Raw genomic sequence first — 21,797 nt, forward strand, 5'->3', positions numbered from 1 at the left:
GTAACATTTGCTTGAACTACAGTATGTAAAATGGGACAATTATAATTTTTTTAAAATTTACATTATATTGCATCATATTGAGGTTAGTGTGCGATAGATTGGCGGTCTCTCCAGGGTGTATTCCTACCTCTTGCCCAATGCACAATGGGATAGGCTCCAGGCCTCCAGCACCCCCCGAGACCCTGCTCAGGATAAGCGGATATAGATAATGGATGGATGGCTGGATATTGAGGTTATTTCATATAGATTCAGTTTATTGCTTGTATGTTGTTGTTTTTTATTTATTCTCAGCCTGGTCTGAAAGCATGTGCATCTGCCTTTTCCCAATCTTTTTGGTCCATTGTTGATGGTGTTTGGCCCACTGGAGTCTTTTCTATCTACAGCACATACCAAGGGCTTTTTCCACATATACAGATCCTTTCAGATCAGTAGATTGTAGAACAATGTCTACTTGGCCCCACACATCTAAGCCTAACTTCTTCTTCTTTGCCATATTTCCTGCAACTTTAGGGCCTATTTTACTTGAACTACAGGCTAAAGGTTTTAGGCTACCTGGGTTTAAATTTTTTTTTTTTTTTTTAACTCAAGGTAGATAAGATTTCACTCAATTTCCCTCCCTCCCACCCCTCTACCTCCCACTTTCCAAAATAACTGGATAGACTTCCAATAATGAATTTAATTGTAATTAAATGCAAAGGAGGCTATTTCGAAGAAAGTTGTATCTAAAATTATAATGTAAAACTAATTTTTTTGTGTTATTGTAGGTAGAAATTGAAAAAAGCCTGACCTCACTAATGCTTTTGGTGCTGAATGGAAGCGAATCCCTGCAGACAAGATCCAAAATCTAGTGGAAAGCCTTCCCAGAAGAGTGTAAAGGGGGTCCAACTCCATATTAATGCTCATGGTTTTGGAATGAGATGTTCAACAATACCTTTGGGTGTGATGTTCAAATATATATTTCAGTGTGGAAAAATATGTATCTGTATATTTCCTTTCTGTGTGGGGTTTGCACGTTACTCCTGGTACTCCGGTTTCCTCCCACAGTCCAAAGATTAGGCTAATTCGAGACTGTAAATTGCCCATATGTACGAGTGTGTGAGTGAATGGTAAGTGAATGGTGTGTATGTCCTGTGATAGAATACCTATGATAAACTGGCGACCTGTCCAGTGTGTATTCCTGCCTCTCACCCAACACACGCTGGGGTAGGAGTACACCCCAACCCCACCCCCTGCTCCCCCGACCCCCCCTTCTTCCGTGACCCGGGCCAGGAATATGCAGGAATGTATAATGGATGGACGAATGGTTAAGGTGTTTTGACTAGTGACCATCATAATGTTAAAAATACTTTAAATTTGTTTGTTATCACAAGAGCAACTGTAACATCCACTGGCAAGGTAAGATGAAGGTGGGAGTACACTTGATAAGAAGGTGAGCAAAGCCAGAATCAAACCACAGCCAAACACGATAGTGACCCAAATCCAGCGCAAACTTAGACACTAGACATCACATACATATCAACACTACCTGCTGATATTATCATTTAAAAACACTTCCTGTATATGTAGCTTGCATTATCTGTTTTGTTCCTATTAGTCCAGACAAATGGCACATTTAAAGATATTAATATTGGTGAGGCATTCATTTAATTAATGCAGATATGGACTGCTGCAGAGATGACCAAATCAATGTTCATTAAGAAGGGGGATTTCAGACAATCCAGGTCCACTCTCCTGTCAGAATGTGAATCAGTACTTTGCTTAGTCACGATCTCTGGCTTACTTATCCAAGTTAGGTAGTGCAGGACAGAAAAGTGGTAGTTTGGCACCTCTGCAAAGATATATTTTGTCTTATCAAAAGGCACACTGTAAAAAAGTGAACCAAATTATGACAACGTCACATATTTAGCATCATTCCTGATATTAACTAAGATATTTAATTTTGTTATTTCATTTGAATTCATTTCTGTGTTTTCTTTAAAATACTATTAAATTAAAGTAAAACCCTTAATTTGCTTAATTTTAGAAAAATAAGAAAACAATTGTGATTAATCAGAGTAAATCCTGTTTTTAACCATTAGGCCATACAATGAGGGTCGTATATTGGAAGCAGGTGCTTCCACAAAGGTGTGGTTCCTAAGTTACTAAATTAGTTAATATCCCTGCATGCTCAAGAATTTGTACAAAAATGCTGGACAGGCCTTGTTACCTAAGATTATGGCTAGCATAGCTAAAAGACAAGACCTCAGTGACTTTGAAAGTAGGGTGATTGTTGGGGCATGGCAGGAGCTGATGTTTTAGGATGAAAAGTGTCTAAGGTGACTTTGGTATTAAACTCTGAAAGAAAGATATAATCAAAGGTCACCTGTTGGGGGAAGCACACTCTCCCAGATCGTGATGTTTGTGCATTAGTTCAAGGTGCAAGGCTAAACAGCCAAGCAACTCTAAATCAACTGGCTGCAAATTTCACTTTAGGGCATGAGCAGGCAGTTTAATCAAGACTGGTCTGCTGAAAACTCTGCAGAGCAGGATAACATAGCTGGATCGCAGTGCACAAGCCACTTATTTCACTTGCCAATGCACAGCATCAAGGACAGTGGGGCAAAAAACACAGACAATGGACAACTGAACAACAGAGAAATGTGATCTGGTCAGATGAATCAACCTTCGGCATTTTCTCAACAAATAGATGAGTTCTGGTTTCAATTTTACTTTTGGTTCCAACAGTGTAGGGTTCTGACAGTTTCATAATGGTGTGTGATGCTTTTTCCTGACATGATTTAGATGTACTCATCCCGTCAGCGAGCAAGGTCAGTGTTAATCTCTATTGAATGATTCCAAGTGATCATAATCATCTCTTTTTCATATTTTAAAGAACCACTCTCTCCCCCCCACCCCAAATGTCACAATATAAATTTCACTACTTGAAGAAATAGCTATAACTGTATCTGTAACCAAAGCTAAAAAAATATGCATAGCTATCACAGTATTTTAAAAAAGTATTACATACATGTTGGCTACATAGAAATGTTATAGCATAGGCCATGAACCCCAGAGCTGGACAAGCCAAGCGGATATAGAAAATGGATGGATGAATTTAGCAAAGCCCAATACCTGCAGGTATATAAACCTTTTATTTTTTTAACAGAATCAAACTCCATTACTGCTCAAATTGCATTACTAAAATAATGAAACAGGGTTACTGTGTGTGCGTTTTTATTTCTTTCATTTCTTTAAAGTTTGTTATAATATAACAGCCTACATTTCAAGGTTGAGTCTGATGGAGCATCTGTTGTCCCTGACAGTTCTGTGCCAACTTCTGCTCTTAATTAATTAGCTAAGTCTTGATTATGATCTTACATTTGCATAAGCACCAGCTACACCCGCAGGCTGCAAGTGTATTGTAAAGAGTTTACTGTGCTCAAGTACAAAAGGGAACCAGCGTAGTTTAGGCTAAAGAGCTGTCAGAAAATTAAAACTAAGCTAATTGGCTGGAATAAGAACTACCACACTGACTTGCCCTTTGTGCAACCTTACCATGATGGGAGAAGGAGTGCTCCACATCAACACTGACAGGAGTCATCAAACACCTGATTGCAACAACTGACTAGGCTATGCTGTTGAAAGTTACTCTCCAAAAAGTCTGTGACAACCATGACCTCAGTGACAAATGCCCAGCCACAGTAACCAGTATAATGTATTCATTGACTCATTGGTTGCTTCAGCAGTGTGGGAGGTTGTCCTGCTGCAAGGAAAAGTGCCTTCCAATGAGCTTTGGGGTATTTGGTTGGATCTGAGCAGGTAAGACATTTTTGTAAAAAAAGTGAACCAGTTATATTGTGATTGTCATTTTTTTTTAATCCTTATTGATTTTTGTTTGACTTAATCAGCTATAATTGAACTATTCTTCCACAGCCCGTTGAGCATATACTTTTAACGTTGTCAAGCAAAACTCTGGTTGATAATTCTATTTGGACCATTGTTATGCAAAAACCTCTTTGGTTGTTAATTCTATGATTCCATAAAAGCAATGATTCTATCAGGAAAAATAGCTCCTTCTTGTTATACAATTAGCACCAATTTTGGTTATTTTTGTCATTACATTATTGCCCTAACTTAATCAAATGTTTCTCCCTCTGTCTTGCTTTTCAAAATGGTTTGGCGATGCAGTGTAGACATAGCGGCTTTCTTGTCCCTCTCAACCGGGTTTGCAAACTAACATTATGCTAGGTTTTCCATTATTCCCATTAGACTACCTAGTTAACCCCATTGCACAAATGCCAAATCTGCCCAATCCTTGCCCATTTAGGGGGTACCATATTTACAGCTTTATAACTCCAGATGTGAGCACCACAGAGACTTGAAAAATGGCTTTAAAATGAAGCAGGACATTTGTCCCATTTACAATACTAATACTAATACTTAGATTAGTTTATATTCATAATTCTGGAAGAAATAAAGTGCCACAATTGTCTATGCAAAAAATCAAAAATGAATTTGCTGTTTTTTTAGTTTGCAATGAAATACTGGTCCCAAAACAGGTTAAACTATAGATGTCCTGGATCAAAACCTCCTTAACCACAAGTGCCTAAGGGTAGATATGCAGAACTACTAAAGATCTATGAAGCAAAAAGTAAGCAGTGTACCCAGTGTCTCCAAATCAATCCAAATTGTCTAAATTATGCATTGCTGTAAATCACAACATAATCATATATTTTCCTACAAATAAACTGTTTTGACTCAAGAAACTCACTTTTGCAAGTGGGAATTACAGGTTTTCCATCAGTACAATGGTCTAAAATATCTAGGGGTCCAGAAACATATCCAAAATCTCTCCAAAAATGAATAAAATGCTTTTTGTCTATTATAAAGCATATACTGTAAATCTTCCCCTTATGAAGGTTTACGATGAAACATTGATATCAGATTTAAAAATAATGCAAAAACAATCACACAATGTGGTACAGTACCTAAATGTTTAATCGTTAACTCCCTTATGTTTTTCTGTACTCTACAGTATGTAATGTTTTCTTGTATGGGGATGGGACGACATTAAAACAATATTCAACCATCCACCACGTTTTGGCAATGTTCCAGCTCACGTCGCATCCCATGTATTAAACACAAATCCTACTGAGCTATCAACGGACGCTTGCATTACAATGTGAAATATCTCCATTATAAAATACCACTAACCAATTTAAAGACAACTCAATTTAAAAAGTATAACCAAACATACAACCATATATACATAAAACCAAAATATTTTGAGCAGTAACACTTCCATATCAACGAATAAATCTGTGTTTAGTAGATAGAGACAGAGAATCAATGCTGTCATTCTCCTCTTGACTTGGTCCAGAAAACAGTATCAGCTGAGTCTATCAGCAAACATATGCCTTAGCTATGCTCAGAAGTTCTCAGAAATAATAATATTTTCCAAGAAATTACAAAACTTATCGATAAAGTTTTGCCGGGTGCAATGTCTTTTACTGCTGCCTCAGAGTGAATGCGTAATTCAGCAATAACTTTTGGTTAAGCTGCACTATAAAACGCTATTCCAAAAGTAAATTAGACATATTATACATTGTTAGAAAGCTTATACGGTCACCTACTGGATAAATGAATTGTTAATCAAGCCAGGTTGTACAAAAAAGGGCGATAACACTGTAAACAACATGTGTGGTATTACGCACAGCTATTTTGAAAGGTACCCAGGCGTCACAAATGAACGTATATTTCACAAACGGATTGTGGAAGACAACAAATGACCACTGAACCTTGAAAGAGAAGATCTTTATGTGTAAAACCAAAGGTCAGCTTTTATATTTATTCCATATTTAGTCACAGATATTGATAGTAGAATGCCTTAATATAATTCTACTATAATTCCTCTTGTGTATTTCAATGTTCCTCTTGTTTATTTCAATGTACTGGCATACCTTCGGCTATTGTTGGGTTTATCTTGTTGCTATGAGGGAATACAAATATTTTTTGGTGAAAGAATGATTTTATGTATTCCCAGATATACACTATTGTCCAGTGTGTCGTGTGGGGGGTGTAGTTGCAGATGAGACTGCAGGGAGGGGGTGCTTGGTAAATGGACGACGTCAGAAACAAATCTACTTGGTAGATTTGTTAATCACCGCTGACAGTGTTAATTTTTATTCTGTAAAAAGTGACTTGCGAACGATCGGTCAGCTAGCGTCACCCAGCAAGTGAACACCACAAACAGCGATTGAGTAGTAGCAGTTACTGGCTCATTAACTGACTGTGGCGAAAACCTACGATGATAACTTTCTCGGTTAACAGCAGGTCTACCAGACAGTTATATGAAAATTAGCCTAATCAAATCACCAGTAGCCTACACATCTCTGATTGACTGACTATCAGTGTAGTCAATGTTCTTCCCCTGTGGTTCATATTGCTAATGCGTGAGCTAACCACGGATAGCCTACCTAGCTCACTGGCAAGCTGATATGCTAGCTAAGCATATTCTTTGCGAGGAAACATAAATTGAAGATAACTGAACATAATTGTATTATTAATGTCATACATATAATGTGATTACATGACACAGTACAGTCACGGATGGAAATTAAACTCCGTAAACATTTGATAATATATTTTAAAACATAACGGCAGTCAGCCTCAAGTTCAGCTAGCCTCAAGTTCATTCTGCAATCGTTCGTTCAGGTTGATGGGCTTTTCCGCACCGGACTGTCAATCACATTGTAAAAATCACAGAACCGCTTAACTCTATGGTTTTGGCTCCAAATTGACAACATGGCCACGCCCGCCATTGAGCTTCAAAACGTGTTTTAGAGACCCACGGAGAGTCAATGGGTGACATCACAGTAGCTTTGTCCATATTTTTTACAGTCTCTGTACCGGACTCTCTCCTGACGTCGACAGCATAACACTAACTGGAACAGCCGTATACAGAACATCTGTATCGGTTTTTTTGTTGCTCTGCCTTTGTATTTCTGGCTCACTGACACTCTCCTGACACTGTCAGTGCCATCGAGTTTCATTTCCTTCCCGTCATCTGATTCAGCCTCACTATACAGCCTCAGCTATTAAGTGCAATTTCCTTTATGTTTCAATAGAAATTAATGCAGAAAACACATTTAACACAAAATTACACAAAACCTCCATAATTATGAACAATATCAAATATTTCAGTATCTAGGGATCCCAGCCTTTACCTTTGTAACAGCCTCCATTCTTTTCGGGACATTGGGTAAAGTTTTTCTAAGAAATCTGCAGGAATATTTTTTCCATGATTCTTGTAAACTCCTCCAAACTTCGGTCTTAGAATCTGGCTTAATTCCAAGAAACCCAAACACATTCAATAATATTGAAGTCTGTTGTTCTGAGAACACCAGCAGTTTTATCTTCTTAGCAGTGTGCTTGGGGTCATTATCTTACTGTAGAATTAATTTGCTCCCAATCAAACATTGTCCAGAGGGTAATTGCATGATATGTTAAAATTTATTTGTATCTACAGACGGGTGCCAAATTAAAGGAAAAACCTGAATAAATGCATGGAGAAAGAAAGAATGCAGATGCTTCCAAACATCCGAACATGCTCTGAGGCATGTTCAAAAATGCTTTGAAAGAGGATCCATTATTGGGGCATGGATGGCAGGAGCTTCCGTCATAAAGACTGCTCAACTGGCTAGTGTTTCAATAGGAACAGTGCCTAAAGTGACATCTGAATTTAGATCTTTGGGAAAGACATCAGTAAATAGGGTCGGAAATTGTGGTCAAAAGCGCACATTTGATGACCGTGATGCTCGTGCATTAGTGCAATATGGACGGAAAAATAGAAGAGCAACTCTTCCTCATGCGACTGAAAATGTTTATACAGGATGTGATCAGGTGTGAGCAAGAACAGTCCATCGACAACTACATTGAGAGGAATATTATAGTAGGGTTGTAGTGCATAAACCCCTGATTATAAAGACAAATGCACAATTGAGAGTTCAGTGGTGTGAAAACCATAGGCACTGTTCTACAGAGTTGTGGAAAAAAAGTGATATGGTTAGATGAGTAATCCTTTACCATATTCTCGACAAGAGGGCGAGTGCATGCGTGGCATACACAAGAGAACGGTACAGGCATGAATGCTTGACCCCTACAGTGAGGGGTCCGGTGATTCTGTTATGCTATGGGGGGCATTTTCCTGGCATGGTTTGGGTTGACTTGTCCCCTTTAAGGGAAGGGTCAGTGCAAATCAAAAGTTATCATCTTCATCCTGTGATGAAACTTTTCTATCCTGATAGGAGTAGTCTGTTCAAGGATGACAATGTCCCATTCCACAGGGCACGAGTGGTCACTAAATGGTTTGATGAGTATGAAATTGATGTGAATCATGAATTACCAGATCATAACCCAATTGAACACTTATGGGACATTTTGGACCAAAGTGTTAGACAGCGCTCTCCACCAACATCATCAAAACCAAATGACGGAATATCTTTTGTAATAATGGTATTCCATTCCTCCAGTAGAGTTTCAAGACTTGCAGATTCTATGCCAAGGCACACTGAAGCTGTTCTGGTGGCTTGTGGTGGCTCAACACCTTACTAAGACACTTTATGTGGGTTTTTCCTTTAATTTGTCACCTGTCTGTATATATACTTACACTTTTGAAGAATACCAGTGTAGGACTGTGTGTACAGTTTCTATTTTATGAGCTACAGGTAAAGCATCCTGTAAAAGTTCAATCCTAGTTTGCATTTTACTGATTTCTACATAGCTAAAGACAGTGGATTGCATTTCACCCTGAAAATTTGACAGCAAATGCACTTAACTGTAAATAATTCAGCTCCAAAGAACACTATTGCATGTCTGTTGTGATCAGTGCGTTAGTCAGAGTGTTGTGTTCAGTGCATTAGTCAGAGTGTTGTGTTCAGTGCGTTAATCAGTGTTGTGATCAGTGCGTTAATCAGTGTTGTGATCAGTGCGTTAATCAGAGAGTTGTGATCAGTGCGTTAGTCAGAGTGTTGTGATCAGTGCGTTAGTCACAGTGTTGTGTTCAGTGCGTTAGTCACAGTGTTGTGTTCAGTGCGTTAGTCAGCGTTGTGATCAGTGCGTTAGTCAGAGTGTTGTGTTCAGTGCGTTAATCAGTGTTGTGTTCAGTGCGTTAGTCACAGTGTTGTGTTCAGTGCGTTAGTCAGCGTTGTTAGTGTTGCAGAGGTTGGATCAGTCTAGTCAGTGTTGTGTTCAGTGCGTTAGTCAGAGTGTTGTGTTCAGTGCGTTAGTCAGAGTGTTGTGTTCAGTGCGTTAGTCAGAGTGTTGTGTTCAGTGCGTTAGTCAGTGTTGTGATCAGTGCGTTAGTCAGAGTGTTGTGTTCAGTGCGTTAATCAGTGTTGTGATCAGTGCGTTAGTCAGTGTTGTGTTCAGTGCGTTAGTCAGAGTGTTGTGTTCAGTGCGTTAGTCAGTGTTGTGATCAGTGTGTTAGTCAGAGTGTTGTGTTCAGTGCGTTAATCAGTGTTGTGATCAGTGCGTTAATCAGTGTTATGATCAGTGCGTTAATCAGTGTTGTGATCAGTGCGTTAGTCAGAGTGTTGTGATCAGTGCGTTAGTCAGAGTGTTGTGTTCAGTGCGTTAATCAGTGTTGTGATCAGTGTGTTAGTCAGAGTGTTGTGTTCAGTGCGTTAATCAGTGTTGTGTTCAGTGCGTTAGTCAGAGTGTTGTGTTCAGTGCGTTAGTCAGTGTTGTGTTCAGTGCGTTAGTCAGTGTTGTGTTCAGTGCGTTAGTCAGAGAGTTGTGTTCAGTGCGTTAGTCAGAGTGTTGTGTTCAGTGCGTTAGTCAGAGAGTTGTGTTCAGTACGTTAATCACAGTGTTGTGTTCAGTGCGTTAGTCAGAGAGTTGTGATTAGTGCTTTAATCACAGTGTTGTGTTCAGTGAGTTAGTCAGAGTGTTGTGATCATTGCTTTCAGCTACTATAATTGTAATGGTGATTGTACATAGTATTCACAGACAACAATAAATAGTGATATGCAGCCAAGTTATTTTTCTAAGATCCAGAGGGAATAATTGAAAGGAATTACTCTTTCACATTGCACAGGCCACATACAGACTTGCCGATGTGGGGAAGGAGGGTCACACTGGTCCACCTTTAAAAAGTGCACCTGGCTGGAAGAGAAGGCCACATCCCTGCACTAATTCCTATTAAGGGATGCTGGGCCTTTCTGAAAGACTTCAGTGATCCAGCAGTAATGGAGCGGAGGGTAGAAACAAGCACTCAGGGGCCCCCTGTTCAGCTGTCCGCTCCTCCGTGTGCATCTGGGCAGATCCCGCACACTTTCCGCCTCGGCAGGCCAGGCAGAACAGCCAGGGAGGCGGGCGGGAGAAGTGACCGTCCCACCAATCTAACAGCCACTTCAGACACCCTGGGGACACTTGGCAGGCGTAAGCGACTGGTCATTAGCATTCCGAACGAGAACTGGGGTAATTGAAAAGCCTGGGGGAGGGAGGGGGAGGCAGGTCCCATAGACTCAGCGGTGTTTGTATTTGCCGGACGAGCGCCTGACATGTGAGACTCCGGGGCTCCCGCGCGCACAGCACCGCACCGAAAGGGAACTGACCTTCAGACGATGGGCGACCGGAGCCGCGTTACCCCAGCGTCTGCTGCCGTAATGAGATAAGGGAGTCGCCACCCCGCCTGAAATGCTAATGCTACCACTTCTGGGACCCTCCAGCGCACAGCAACTTATACGTCTGCAACCCGGAGAGAAAGTGCATATTAACACCCGGCCAGTCCCCCACGAGTAATTATCCAAGCAAGATGACCGGACAAAATGGGAACCGTTGGGCAGAGCTCGGATCAGACCACAGGGTTACGGACCAGCAGAACAAAGGCGCACGGGTGTGGTCAGCAAGGCTACAATGGCTAAGCAATGAAGTGATATTGATAAAAAGGTTGGACTCATAATCCATCAACAAAAACACATGGAACACTGAATAATGCCTTCAAAATATATAATCTGGGATATCAACAAAACAATAAATAATAAAGTGCCATACAATTTAATATGCACATGGTATCCTCTACTTTTCTTTCATCTTGAAGTAACAAGCCACGCTCTGACAAGATAAGTCTTACAGGAGTTGCTGGGAATTCTCTGGGAATAAAGGGATTGTGCATGGAGTTCAAAAGGATATTTAAATGTCCTCCTCATGTCAATACCAATATGTCACAACATATAATACACTTAACTTTTCAGAGGATTACCTGGGAATTAATCAATGTTTTACTCTCACAATGAAAAGCAAACCTCTTGCAGTCTCCTATTTGCACATAGTGTGCTCCATAATATTTTGGACAAAGACATTTTTTAGATATTTTGGTTTCACCATATAGAAATTACAGCACTTTTTATGCATAGCCCTCCCCCCACCCCCCCAATTTCAGGGCACCATAATGTTTGGGACAAACGGCTTCACAGCTGTTTCTGATGAGTCAGATTTCTTAAATTGCTTCCTTCATGCAGGAATGAGACAGCTTTCAGCATCTGGTCTTAATTCTAGGCTTTGGAGTCTGTTATTGCCATTGGTCACCACAAGGGCCAGAATTGTGCCAATGAAAATCAAGGAAGCCATTATGAGGCTGAGAAATGATAAAAAGCAGTCAGAGGCCAAACCTTAGGTTTACCAAAATCAACTGTTTGGAACATCATTAAGAAGAAAGCTGAGCTCAGTAATCGCGAAAAGAAGACCAAAGAATTCTCACCATAATGAAGAACAACCCCTGTCCAGCAGATCAGAAACACTCTTCAGGAGGCAGGTGTGGATGTGTCAGTGACAACAGTCCACAGAAAACTTCACAAACAGAACTATAGAGGCTACACTACACAATGCAAACCACTAGTTAGCCACAAAAACAGGATGGCCAGGTTACAGTTCGCTAAGTACCTAAAATGGTTCTGGGAAAATGTCTTGTGGACAGATGAGACCAAGATTCACTTGTATCACCAAGTGTGGAGGCCAATAGGAACTGCCCAAGATCCAAAACGCATCAGTGAAACATGGTGGTAGGGATATTATGATTTGGGCATGTATAACCCCTTTCACACAGCTAATACCACATCTGAGCCGCCTCTGATGCGGTAACAGGTTCCTTTTCCCACAGAATTTGTAATGCGGTATTCAAGCTGTATTTACCTTTCACACACAGTAGAACTCAACTCTCGTGAATGAACTGTTTACGTTCCGTTACCATAGTAACACACTTGATGTAGGCCCAAAGCTATAACGTTACTTGTTATTTATTTTCGTTGCAATCTTCTTGTAATTTCCGGCAAAACAATCAAACAAACAAACAAACAAACAAACAAACATGTTACATTTTGAAGTGCAAGTGGTCACATTTTTTATGTTATTAGTTTTCGCGATCTCAATGGGTCCAGGTATTTCTTCTGTATGCCATTTTTTTCGGTTGAGAGATAGGTGCGCGTGAACACAGATCTGTAACGTAATTCGAACGCCGCCAAGAAAGCAGTCGTCGATGCTGCTTTCCGTTGCCACTGGAGAAATGCGGTAGTTCAGGCGCCTCGAAAACACCAGGAGAGGCGTTTTCGATGCGGTATTTTAAAAGCTGTCGCAACGCGTTCACACAGACATAGGTGCGGTATCGAAGCTGTCTTGAAAACTCCTTTTTTCTTCTGTGTGAAAGGGGTATATGACTGCCACAGATACTGGCTCACTTGTCTTTGCTGATAATGTAACTACTGATAGCAGCAGCAAGATTAATTCTGAAGTGTACAGAATCATCTTATCTGCTGAAGTTCACTCAAATGTTTCTAAACTCATTGGACAGCCATGGTCATCCCAAGACAATGGTCCCAAGCATACTACTAAAGCAACAAAGGAGTTTTCCAAAGGCAAAAATGGGAAAATTCTTGATTGACCAAGTCATTCCCCTGAACTGAATCCAAATGAGCATGCATTTCTTATGCTGAAGAGAAAACTTAAGGCAACTTAAGGTGGATAAAGTGCTGTAATTTCTACATGGTAAAAATTAGTGCATAAAGTGCACGTGTTTGATTACACATCTAATATTGTGGAGTGCAGGGCCATCAAGAAAAAATATGTCTTTATCCAAAACATTATCATGCTCAGAAGTGTTCACCACAGCAACAGTGGGTAAGACTTATACACGGGGCACATCTGCAGGGCATGATGTACTGTGATAACACACTAAAATATACTACTTGCTACTGGTATTCAGTAGCTTAATACACAACATCCAACTTTTACATCTGGCTGCTAAAGGTCAAATGAAACAGGTTAATATAAAGTGAGTTTTTTTATATGAAGAATAATAGCAACTGATATTTAAACCAACTAGTCAAATGAGAAAAGCTGCCTGTGGAATGTGAGAAATAGGCTACAGCTCTTTAAAAAGACCAGCAAAAGTGTGACTTTGCATTGACTCCTGCTAATGATCAGAATAGCATCATTTATATAACCCTGAACAATCATTCTGAGATGACTGTTACAGCATGATTCCTACAGTAATAGCATAGTTGGCAAGAGAGGTGGGGAGGAGAGAAGAGGGGGTCAAATAGCTGAGAATGAACAAATCACCCAAAATACTGCAGAAAAGGGTATTCCAAACAACATACAGGAATCTAAAGTGAAAAGCCACAGGGTTTGGAATGTATAGTAACAATACAACTGTTCAATTCAGACATAAGCACTTGTTCAGTATATCTGCAGCTACCATTACGGCTACTTTAAAGTCCGTCAGTAGGTTGGCATGCATGTGAGCCAGTTAGCACATGTATGGGTCAACATGCACGTGCATCCATGTGCGTAAGATTGCTTATGTTGGGAGTGCGAAGGTTGATGAACGCTGAAATGAACACTCAATGCAGTGCTTCCTAAACACAGCGACTGGACCGTGTGGTTTATTACCATTTTGCTCTGTATTAACGCATCCCACTAAATCAGAGGTCTCTGAAAAGGTCTACAATTAACTTTTTATTGGATTTATCAAGGATTCAGTGGCTGCCATCCTATTTCTTCCATGGCACTGCGAGCATTATGCGAGCAGCTAATTGTCAGAAGTGATTTATTAAGTCTTGCTCACTCTCCTCTTCCTCATGTCTGTCTGAAGAGGAAGGCCATGAGTCAGACAGGGAAGCCAATTAAAATCCATGTACTTCACACTCAACGCTGCCCAAAATATTAGCGTCAGGTATAGATCAATAGTTTACGTGCGATCCTGCTGGCAGCAGAAAAACGATATCATCTTGGGTCATGTGACAGGACAATTCACTGGGGAGAGGCTCCAGCTGGTTCGCTGTGGGTGATTCACAACACCACTCTTTACTACGACTGGGACTGAGTCACAGCAGTCTGTCTTCTTTATGTGTGGCATTCAAGATTGCCGTACACACCCAGAGCATCACACTTAAAGCCGCTCACAGCCAGTTCAAAAAAAAAAGTGAAATGCAGAACAGCACAGTCTTTGAAAATAACCCCCTCGCAGCTTCAAAACATTGTGCCAGCTTGCATTCTGCCTTTTTTCTTAATTTGGGAACTGTATGGCTTGAAACTCTCCACTCTGAATAGAGGCATCTAAAGCAGGATAAGAGCTCAGCGCACATCTGAGACCGCTTTTCATTTCACTGCAGTCGCTCTCAACGCCACGAGACTGGAAAGCTGGGGCACAGCACAATTCCGTGACAGTGCTGCAGTAAGGTATCCACATGACAATTAGCAGCATTATGGCGTGCAGTCCTCCAGCGCTAATGAGAAAAAAGGCAAACCTGCTGCAGCTGCAAATGCAAGATGTGGGCAAGTTGTCTCTTGTCTCAGACCTGAATAAACAGAGCCTACAGAGAGCAGCCTACACGTCCTGCTAATCTCGCACCAAATCAGCAGGGAGGACAAAGACCGGGCTAGACGAAGAACTGAATCTCAGCACAAATTCAGACCCAGTGCTCTTAATGTTCAAGCCAACAATGCAATGCAAAGCATAAAGTTAAGAGGTTGCTTTCATTCTGTGTAGATGGTAAGAGTAGGCTATGTACTGCCATTAGACATTGACTACATTATGGCCTATTAACTCTGACATGAATAAAATATAAGTGCTCTCTTCCATTAGTTATGAAGCACAACACAAGTATGAAACACTTGGAGCTATTTTCAGCCAGAATTTGATTTTTACTTTACATCCATGGTGCACTCCCCCATTTATCATTAAGAGTTAACTGAGTGTGAGTCTGCCTACATTTCCCAGAAGATTGACTGGAGTCCTCTCGTTACCTGAGGTAGCTGTGCCGTCCTGAAGCCCCACTAATGCTCATATTAATCATACTGACACCTGGCTTGCGTTAAACAAAGAAAATATGTGAATTGAATACATAAAGGCACATCTGGTGCAGTTAGCAAAGGGACTGCTTATTCCAGGTATGCACACGCCTCAATCAACCTTGTTGGAAAATGTAATTAAAAGTTTCACTGAAACAAAAAATGAGCACCATATGTTTCTCTGCTTGTTTGGTTCTTTAAACACTTCAAATGGCTTGTAGATGTTTTTGATTGATAAATACCATAGTACCCTAATCATCACTGGATGAGAATATTATGGATATTTGTCCACATGCTGTATTTAGCAACTGGTTTCCTTTTGAAAGCTACAAAATAGCCAGGGGCACATAAACTCCTTTTGAATTGTTACATTTCTAATAACACTAATTTTTCACCAAAACTATAAAATATCCTATTTGACATATTGGCTAGACTACCAGAGAAAAATTCATCAAAATCAATCCGCTTAAATGTTCATTTTAAGTTAGTATTACCCTTTTTTTTAAAAAACATGAATTACTGCAATAATGTGCATATAATTTCAGTTCGTATTGTCCAAAGCCTTTCCTCAGTGGCAGTAAAAAGCCAAATCTAATTTGCCTTCCTCCTCCCCTCCTGCATATTGTGAGTTAATGTTCCATGCACAGAGAGTTACAACTAATGACAAGCACAGCCTGCGGGAAAAAAATGTTTTCCAGAAGCACGTAGCCTATAAGCTTTTTTTGCTGGTTGAGAGTCACATAAAGGAAATGCCTGCTATTCCGACCCGTCTACCTGGCATGCTTTAGAGAAAACCGGTTAGGCACGGAATGAGAGATGGGACCTAAATTAGCAGTAGCCCAAATTATTTTAATAGGCCTATCCAGTACTTTGAAATATAATCACCCATCGCGCAAAAGATGGATTTAGTCCGCTATCATTTCCTGTTTCCCCTAAGAGTCACGATCAAAGCGATCGGTTTTTAACTTCAGCATAGTAGCTGAGGTAGTGAGGGAGTCCCGCAACGGTGCCGAGATTGACTCACCACCTGACCAAGAGCGGACACCTGGGTTTGTGTTACCCCTATATCGTCTGACTAGCGGCTCGGTAAAGTGCATGCACTCAATTAATTAATACTTACATCTAACCTGTAATTCATTCCTCCAAAAACATCAGCTCGCCGTAATTGTTTCCTCTCCATTCTACTCCATACCTCCAAAAGCGCGCCTCGTTAGTTTTCGTAATATGAGTTTCAGGTTACCGTCAATAAAAGCGCTTACGTAACGACTTCTGTATTTGTATCAATAACAATAACTGTTTGATTTAAGCTCTCAACTTGCTCTTGTCTTACTGATTGAGGACAGCATGCTAATTCACACCCGTTCTCGTAAACAGATGGCACTCAGGAGGTAGAGAACGAAAAATAAAAGAAAAGTCATCTTTCTATCTGAACACTTCAGCACATATTTACTGCAAGGAGGAGAGCGTGGGGACATACCTGCGCCGTTGCCACTTCCCGCTGCTGGGAGAGTGAATGTGCGCCCCGCAACAATGATACAGCTGCTGCCAATGTGACAGCGCGGCTCTCATTACACGCTTTTCACAGAGGGGTTGCTCCAGCTCCTGGAGGTGGTACTTCTCCGTCTAATGACATCTGCTTCTGTCTTTAAACTCATTGGCTAACGGGAATGATTCCCATTTACCCGGCCTCACTGTCTCTCCCCCCACCCCCGCCTTACCTACCACAATCTCCTTGCAGCTACCTCTTACGTCCAGTGAGCTCTGTCCCTCTGTTCCGCGCTCCTCAGTGTTCCACGCGCTATTGCGCTTGCTTTATCTTATACCAACAATCCTCCTCTCTCCCGCTTACGCCCCGTAGCATCCCCACAGTCTTACAACGCGCCCCAGTATTCTTTTCCATTTTTATTTTTTTTAAATCGCTCCCTCTGCGTGTAGTAAATTCTTCATTATTTCCATTATTGTCAGCTGCTTACCCGGTCTCAGTCTTCTCGTCGTAAAGTAACTAATTTAAAAGTTACTAATTTAACCTTCAAAATAGTTTTCAGCGAAAGACAGAAACGGCAAGGATATTAAACTCTCACTATAATTCCGGTTTACGAGTTACGTTTTTGCTCCCGGTTAGGCTATTCTCAAATCACCAATTTGAGCTCTTGCTGTATAATAATTCCATCATGATATCATATGCATTTCACCGAACCTTCGCCGCCCTTTCTCGTGCAGTTCACGATTGATAGAAACTTTTTCATTTTTGTTAACGATTCGAGCAATACTCCGATTATTTATTTATTTATTTATTTGAATAATGTAATTGAATGGTTGATCTGATTGATTCTAATGGACCCTCAGCTGTGTATTAAGAATCTGGCGTCTATAATGTAAATGAAAGAACCCACGTCTATGCTTCAATGTAATAAAAACTGGGAGGTAAAGTCCTTCGGACACTGTACATTTACACTGTACACTCTATAAGTCCTTAAAACTTGCTAAATCTAGGCATGCCATAAAAAGTCTTTATATCAAAATGAAGCCAAGTTACAACAAACAATACTGGCTATCTTTTCTCAAATTAAATTAACTATATTTCAAAGCACTGCTACTCAATATTTCCTCAATTATTCTGTGTAACTTGGCCCTGTGTTTTTCCATCTTACCATCTGGACATTAAATGTTTATGTGTCACATAAAAGTGTGAAATGAAAATAATTTATAGTGGAAACAATCTGAAACTGAGCTGTGTTATATTTTAAAATTGTAAAAAAAAAAGTACACTATATGTTTGAACAATTCTGTGCATCAGATGCTTTGGGTTTCGAAAAGCACATCATGAATAAAATGTATTATTATTTTTTATTTATTTATTATTTTACATTGTAAAATAAATTATACTATTGTACATACTTTATCTGTCCCACAAACATACAGTACAGTAATGGGGCAAATATATGTCTGGATAGTTTTGTAATAGTCAATATTTATTTAATATTGATTATCACGATCAATATTTGATTTTCTATAGTGTAATGATTCTATGGTTGTATAGAAGTCTCTTTGTAAATGTATGTGCTGATCTACTGTATGCTGCTAGAAATTTTTTGTTTATTTTTATTTATCTTTGTCTATCTACAGTATCTACAAGAATATTTAGTAAAATAACTTAAGAGCCAACTATGAACATATCTGTTCTGGAGTGTATGTTTTCATCAGCTGTTTAAAACATTCATTCTTCTTCCATGAGACAATTTTTGTTATTTGACACTTTGATGAGACACAAAGTTTGAATGACCTCATACTCTTCATATGGTGAGACGAAAAAACACAGGGCCAAGTTACATTAAATAATTTAGGACATGCTAGGTAGCATTGCTTTCGAATAGAGCTTGTTTAATTTGTGTGAGCAAAGACAGCCAATATTGTTTGTTGTTACTTGGCTTAATTTCCAGATCAATATTGTTAACAGCAGGTCCAGATTTAGCATGTTTTAATGACTTATGTAATGTAAAAATGTAAAGAGAGAGATGCATGCACATCCACACATTCTAGCTGAAAGAAACCCAGTCGTGGATTCAGTCATTTTTCCTTTACCATGAATTAGAAATAAATGAAAGTGTAATATTTTTAAATGGATCATGGTAGGTGTTTTCATGGCTTGTATTTAATGCTAATTGTTTTTGGTTTTTACTGATTTTCACCGAAAAATACCCCAATTTTAAACAGGAGCGGATTTGGTTTAAACCGATTTTCGCCCATATTCTATGTTTGCATGCATCAAAAAAAAGTTGATCCTGTTTGTGTGAGATTAGGTAAACGGTGGCTGCATCTCAAACGGCAAAAGTGTTGCCTTCGCGGGCAGTATTTTAAGGCAGGAATGCATCGAGGCACGTCTCATTCGAAAGTTGCGTGTATCCTTCACCGTGAAGGATATAGGTCTTTGCGATTATCTCAGGTTTCTGAAAACAGCAGAAACCACCAATTGGCCAATGAGGCTGCCAATCTATCTCTATCTACCCATTCACTCACCATTCACTCACCTCACACACTCATACCTAATGGGCAATTTAGAGTCTCCGATTAGCCTACCTGCATGTCTTTGGACATTTGGACAAATTGTGATTTATCTGTAATACATTTTTCTAGCTTCAAAGACAGTGACTGTCAAGTGATTATAATGAATGACCAATTCAAAGCAAGTTTTTGAATGGAGAACTGGTTCTGACACTGAAGGACAGGCGTCCACAGCTCCTGTTTTAGTTTGACATTTAAACTCTACTGTTTAATGTTAGATAACTGGTCTGCTAAACTACAGAAATATCGCATTAGGTAACTGAGCTGGCTTTTGTCATTTTAAAACATGGCTAGCAGCATACCATTATGAATTGGCAGGAGTAGTCAAAGCCAGACACTATGATGAACTAGTTAGCCTTATATTACATGATTTACATTTGTCTGATTTATTCCCACAATGTTATGTGAACCATTACTACCAAAAATGTTAGTCTAAAATTAGCTAGCTAGCTGGCAAATTTAATCTGTTCTACTCATAGATCACACTAGTTTTCCCCTCCCACCCGGCCACAGCATCTGGCTTCAGTTGGTTTCTGATCCAAATAACAAATGGACCTCATTCATCAAAGCCAATTATGGGGCATATATTTCACAGTACTTAATATTACTAGATTGAGTATAACACTACTAATGTAATAAAGCTGCTTGTTTTGTTAAAAAATGTCATATGCAAGCAAAAATATGTGTGATGCCACAACTTTCTATCTTTGTTCTTGGAGTATTTGACAAAATAATTTCCATTTACAAATGCACCTTTTAAAGGCCAAGCTTGAAACGTAAATTTCCGGCTTGGAAATCACTGTTATTTCCCACCTGCCTCCTATTGTTTCAGTGGCAATGTGTGTGATCATGAACACTGGAACATTCCATTCACAGAATATAGGTCATGATTGGTGAACATAGCTCATTTTCACACATTGTTCAAATGAAATTAATTCAGTATTTGGTCTTATAAGGTCGATCGTAACAATTAAAAGAGGCAAAAATACAGTGTGTACTACTGTGCAACTAGGAAAGGAAATAATGTTGACAAGCCCAACTTTAGAAGATGTTTAGGTGTGGGTGCAGTGTCCAGGTTGCCCAAGTATTGAACTTTGAAGAGCACAGTACTTGCATGATGAGAACCTCCCCATAATGTACATATCCTTGCATGCAATTACAAATGACACCTAGGCTATCAATAAAAAGTAAGAAAAAGAACAATGTCCAACATATGTTGCAGTGTTGTGTCAATCATTCTTAAACCTCAATGAGTTGCGCATAAATGGGTCACACAGTATAATCTCATCACAAAAGATTCTCTCTTGTCCAAAATATACTGGGCTTCCCCTTCTCCATAAAAGCAACAAAAATGGCATACTTTGAAGGGGAAGGCAATTTTAGGGTAACCCTAAAGTTGAAGCAAATTTATTGCGGATGGTAAACATTTTATTAAAATAATTGTGATTTGCAGGTGAAAGTATCTATATGTCACTTTCATGAAACATGCCTGAGAATGTTGAAACAACGTGGTTCATAATGCATTATATAAATAAAAATTATGAATTCAATACTAAATTAATACCAGTTAACAACAAGATAAAGAATAGAAAGTTGTAATTTGTTGAACCTCATTTATTGTTGGATCCTTTTTTGTATGTGTTTATACTTTTCAGAAAAAACACACCTCTGATCATTTGGCTTTATCTGCTGTAGTTCTGTAGAGACACACACAGAGAAGTGGTGCACTCTTTATTACACCAGCTAGGGTGCTGCATGTCTGTGTGGAAATCAGACTTTAAAGTGTCAGGTCAGAATGCACATAGCACTGGAACATGATGTCACGCCCCTTTTAAATATAAAAGCCTAACTATAGATCTCTGAAAAGGCAGCCTGCATAGAACATGCTCTTGAACAATTTTTGTCCTCCACATTTGATACAAGTGAATCTTGGTTTCATCTCATAAGAACTCTGCAGGCTTTTTAGGTACTTCCAAGTAAACTGTTACCTAGCCATCCTGTTTTTGTGTCTTAACTAGTGGTTTGCATCTTGCAGCACAGCCTCTGTAGTTCTTGTCTTCTGCAGACATTAGTGACTGACACATCCATGCCTGCCTCCTGAAGATCTGTTGGACAGGTGACTGTGGGATTTTCTTTATTAAGGTGAGAATTCTTCTGTGACCAGCTGTAGAGGTCTTCCTTGGCCTACCAGGCCCTTTGCAATTACTGAGCTCCCCAGTGCTTTTTTAGTCCTTATTGATGTTCCAAACTGTGGATTTTGCTAAGCATAAGGTTTGGCCAATGTCTCTCACTGTTTTTTTCTTATTTCTCAGCCTCACAATGGCTTCCTTGTATTTCATTGGCACAACTCATTGGCACAACTGTTTCTCACAAACAGCAATAACAGACTCCAAGGCAATCAAAAGCCA

General features: G+C 39.7%; 1 long non-coding RNA gene across 1 annotated transcript in view; it reads right to left on the reverse strand.

Annotated features, from left to right (window-relative positions):
• LOC135250834 (uncharacterized) overlaps positions 1-17,138 on the reverse strand; it is a 58,048-nt gene extending 40,910 nt beyond the window's left edge. The window contains exon 1 of the long non-coding RNA XR_010329024.1: positions 16,805-17,138. This is a non-coding gene — a long non-coding RNA (uncharacterized LOC135250834). The remainder of the gene's footprint in view (positions 1-16,804) is intronic.
• Between the last annotated feature and the right edge of the window lie 4,659 nt (positions 17,139-21,797).

Source organism: Anguilla rostrata, chromosome 3 (genome assembly GCF_018555375.3).
Source record: "Anguilla rostrata isolate EN2019 chromosome 3, ASM1855537v3, whole genome shotgun sequence".
In the NCBI taxonomy this organism is placed as follows: domain Eukaryota; kingdom Metazoa; phylum Chordata; class Actinopteri; order Anguilliformes; family Anguillidae; genus Anguilla; species Anguilla rostrata.